This window comes from Oncorhynchus clarkii, unplaced genomic scaffold, assembly GCF_045791955.1.
Source record: "Oncorhynchus clarkii lewisi isolate Uvic-CL-2024 unplaced genomic scaffold, UVic_Ocla_1.0 unplaced_contig_8382_pilon_pilon, whole genome shotgun sequence".
NCBI lineage: Eukaryota > Metazoa > Chordata > Actinopteri > Salmoniformes > Salmonidae > Oncorhynchus > Oncorhynchus clarkii.
In genome coordinates, this window is record NW_027261051.1 from 154638 (window position 1) to 159113 (window position 4476).

The 4476-nt window shown below is 39.2% G+C and overlaps 1 pseudogene; it reads right to left on the reverse strand.

Moving 5' to 3' along the window:
- Nucleotides 1-1296: 1296 nt before the first annotated feature.
- LOC139403947 (leucine-rich repeat-containing protein let-4-like) lies at nucleotides 1297-3948 on the reverse strand (annotated as a pseudogene).
- Between the last annotated feature and the right edge of the window lie 528 nt (nucleotides 3949-4476).

A 4476-nucleotide genomic window follows, 5' to 3' on the forward strand; every position in this document is an offset into this window, starting at 1 on the left:
ATGTTTTCAAGTCTACAATCACTGTACTTGGGGGGTTACGTTTCCAAAGCAGACAGGCTTTTGAAGTTACAGAGTGTGGTGAACTTGACATGTATAGAGATGGCGTTCCCTCTAGTGGTAGACTGGCCACTCTACACACTGAAATTGTGATGTCAGAGGGCGCTTTTGTCGTTTGGAGGAGGTCTGTCCTGCATCGTTATGCTTGCCTTTGTTGTTATCATTGAGGCTGAACCGGATAGTGTGTGTAGTTAAAATGACATCAAGATCATCACGTGGATTTAACCTAGCAAACTAGCTAGATATTGATTTACTGCTGCTCTTTAATTATTTGTTACTTTATTTCTTTTTTTGGGGGGGTGGGGGGTATTTTTCTTAAAACTGCATTGTTGGCTAAGAGCTTGAAAGGTAGCATTTCACTGTAAGGTCTACCTACACCTGTTGTATTCGGTGCATGTGACAAATACAATTTGATAGGTCACTAAACTATCTTCCTCTGAGTGTTTTGCGTTGTTAGCTTGTCAGCTAGCTTAGCGTTTGTTAACTTCTTTAGCTTGTCAGCTAGCTTAGCGTTTGTTAACTTCATTAGCTTGTCAGCTAGTTTAGCGTTTGTTATCTTCATTAGCTTGTCAGCTAGCTTAGCGTTTGTTATCTTCATTAGCTTGTCAGCTAGCTTAGCGTTTGTTATCTTCATTAGCTTGTCAGCTAGCTTAGCGTTTGTTATCTTCATTAGCTTGTCAGCTAGCTTAGCGTTTGTTATCTTCATTAGCTTGTCAGCTAGCTTAGCGTTTGTTATCTTCATTAGCTTGTCAGCTAGCTTAGCGTTTGTTATCTTCATTAGCTTGTCAGCTAGCGAGTATTAGCTAGCTAAGTGGCTTGCTAGTTCAAATAAAGCTTAACTGACAAACTTTTTACAAACTTTTATTCGTCATGAACATTACAAGTCAAAAGGGATTTCCCTTGTAATAACATATTAAAACATGTAATAACTGGTCTCGTTTCTCCAATAACTAATCATTAACACCCTCCACAAATTAACAACCGAAAATAAGGTAGAACTCTGTAATTATACATGAATAATTATACATGAAGAAAAAAAAACACCAATGATATTAGGCAAAGCTAAGCAAATGTATAAAAACAATTCCAGTGGCCTACTCACATGTTGTTCAATATTTACCTAGATGGGTAGGCATGTAACCTAATTCAAGGATATTAGCTGAATTTCTAATTATAGAGAATTATCATTTAATTTCCATAGTGAATTATTGTAATGTTTGTTTATGTGGCAATTAAGCCCATAAGGGATGAATTGACAATTTGACACAAAAATAAAATGTTATTAACTACTTAATTAATTTTAAATTCAGAATTCATATAAAATGGAAGGACATTTGTCTATAACGTTGTGATGTTAATATCATAACTTTTCTGATAAAGTTCAGAACATCTAGGTTATTACATTTAGTTTATGTCTCACTGGTCTCTCCACCCCGGTGAAGATGGAGTCCCTGGTTTCCATGGCCACCCAGAGTTTCTGCCAGAAGATCCCGGTGTGCTCCCCAGCTCTGAGCCAGATCAGGTAGGTCGGTTTCTTCAGCTGCCTCCTCACGCGGTGGTAAGAGAGCTGCTGGTCTGGGATCTCTTCCAGGAACACGACTCCGGGGTGCTGGCCTTCTAGGCAGAGTTGCAAAGAAAAAAACATATCTCAGATTGGCCAATAAAAGATTAAGATGGGCAAAATTACACAGACACAGGACAGAGGAACTCTGCCTAGAAGGCCAGCTTCCCGGAGTCGACCCTTCACTGTTGACCTTGAGACTGGTGTTTTGCAGGTACTATTTAATGAAGCTGCCAGTTGAGGACTTGTGAGGTGTCTGTTTCTCAAACTAGACACTCTAATGTACTTGTCCTCTTGCTCAGTTGGGCCTCCCACTCCTCTTTCTATTCTGGTTAGAGCCAGTTTTGCTCTGTTCTGTGAAGGGAGTAGTACACAACGTTGTACAAGATCTACAGTTTCTTGGCAATTTCTCGCATGGAATAGCCTTAATTTCTCAGAATAAGAATAGACTGACGTGTTTCAGAAGAAAGTACTTTGTTTCTGTCCATTTTGAGCCTGTAATCGAACCCACAAATGCTGATGCTCCAGATACTCAACTAGTCTAAAGGCCAGTTTTATTGCTTCTTTAATCAGAACAGCAGTTTTCAGCTGTGCTAACATAATTGCAAAAGGGTTTTCTAATGATCAATTAGTCTTTTAAAATGATAAACTTGGATTAGCTAACACAACGAGCCATTGGAACACAGGAGTGATGGTTGCTGGTAATGGGCCTCTGTACGCCTATGTAGATATTCCATTAAAAATCAGCTGTTTCCAGCTACAATAGTCACTTGCAACATTAACAATGTCTACACTATATTTCTGATCAATTTGATGTTATTTTAATGGAGAAAAAAATGTGTTTTTCTTTTTAAAAACAAGGACATTTCTAAGTTTGACCCCAAACTTTTGAACGCGTGAAGGGATTTTATTTGCAGCTAGAGTGAGGGTTGTAAGGTTGACCAATCTCTCAATTTCCCCATTTTCCATACTGGTAATTTGATTCTCAATAAAAGCCAAACTGTTGAGTGATCGTAAACTTGTAAAGGTCTTCTTTATTGATTGGGTTCAGCTTATTTCCATTCAACTGCAGGGTCTCTATTGAAAGCACAATTCAAGGTTTTTTCATTCATTTTTTTCTATTGTATTATTGACTGTATGTTTTGTTTATTCCATGTGTAACTCTGTATTGTTGTATGTGTCGAACTGCTTTGCTTTATCTTGGCCAGGTCACAGTTGTAAATGAGAACTTGTTCTCAACTAGCCTACCTGGTTAAATAAAGGTAAAATAAAAATAAATAAATGTCCTTCCTTCAAATCCTGGAAGACACATCTTATAGTGGTAAAGGACGAGTTGTATGAGTCCTGTTAGAATGGTAACATCTGAGCAATCCAGAGTATTGACGTTATTGAAACTGAGATCCAAGAAATGTAGAGTTGGGAGATTCCTCATGGCATTTGTTACAGAGTAAAGCTTGTTGTGGCTTAGTCTTAGATTTATCAGCTGCTTAATGGATCTGAATGACGACTCAAGACAGCTCAGACATATTAATGTCTGATAAATCAAGCTTGGTTTGGGGGTTGACTGCAGCAAATCCTCAGATACAAAACTGATGTTGTTATTTTTTTTCGGTCGAAGTACACCCGGAGTAGATATGTGACAGGCAATATTGCCCACTTTTATAGCAAAGGATGTCTTTCTCCCTAAATTAGAAAAAGTGTCCGAGATGTTAACAAAGAATTGGTGAAGCTTTGGAGTACCATACTCATATTGTCAAAAGATATCTGGACGCCACTCTGGTCTAGCAAGGATATGTCACCCAGAAAAGACTGCCAACATCCCATTCCATGCTTCCATTTTGGCCACAGTAGGAGAGGTTTAAATTCTGAAGGTTAGGAAGAACATCTGCTGGTGATGCCTGGAACCTTTCCAATGGATTCTGGGATACATCCAGCAGCCTCAGGCCTACGAACATGTTTGCTATTTTCCTTAATTCCAACGAGGTAAATTTGTTCTTACAACTCCTCCTCCTCCTTCCAATTTGGTAAAATGTAAGAGGGGTTGAACATCCTTTAGATCAGGTACTTTGTTGTTGGTTTAAGTTCACTACATGTCGATCCAGAGAGAGGCAGGAGAGGATGACCCAATAGTTGTGATTAGGTTGTCATCCAGGTGTAGCGCTGAGAGGTTGTCCCTGAAACATGTGGACTGAGATGGTGGTGAGTTGGTTATAGCCCAGGTCTGGCCTTTGCAGGGCCACAAGGTGTAGAAAAGCTCTGTCTTCAACATGACAAATCACATTAGAGCAGTGTTTCCCAAACGTTTTATAGTCCCGTACCCCTTCAAACATTCATCCTCCAGCTGTACCCCTTCAAACATTCATCCTCCAGCTGTACCCCTTCAAACATTCATCCTCCAGCTGTACCCCTTCAAACATTCATCCTCCAGCCGTACCCCTTCAAACATTCAACCTCCAGCTGTACCCCTTCAAACATTCAACCTCCAGCTGTACCCCCTCTAGCACCAGGGTCAGCACACTCTCAAATGTAGTGTTTTTTGCCATCATTGTAAGCCTGCCACACACACACTATACGATACATTTATTAAACATAACAATGAGTGTGAGTTTTTGTCACAACCTGGCTTGTGGGAAGTGACAAAGCTCTTATAGGACCAGAGCACAAATAATAATATAATAATAATCAATAATTTTGCTATTTATTTAACCATCTTACATATAAAACCTTATTTTTTCATTGGAGAGAGTCTCAGTCTTATATCATTTTCCACACACAGTCTGTGCCTGTATTTAGTTTTCGGATAAAAAAAATTAAGTTGTTTGTGTCATCCGTTTCGGGAAAGTACCTGTGTAAATACG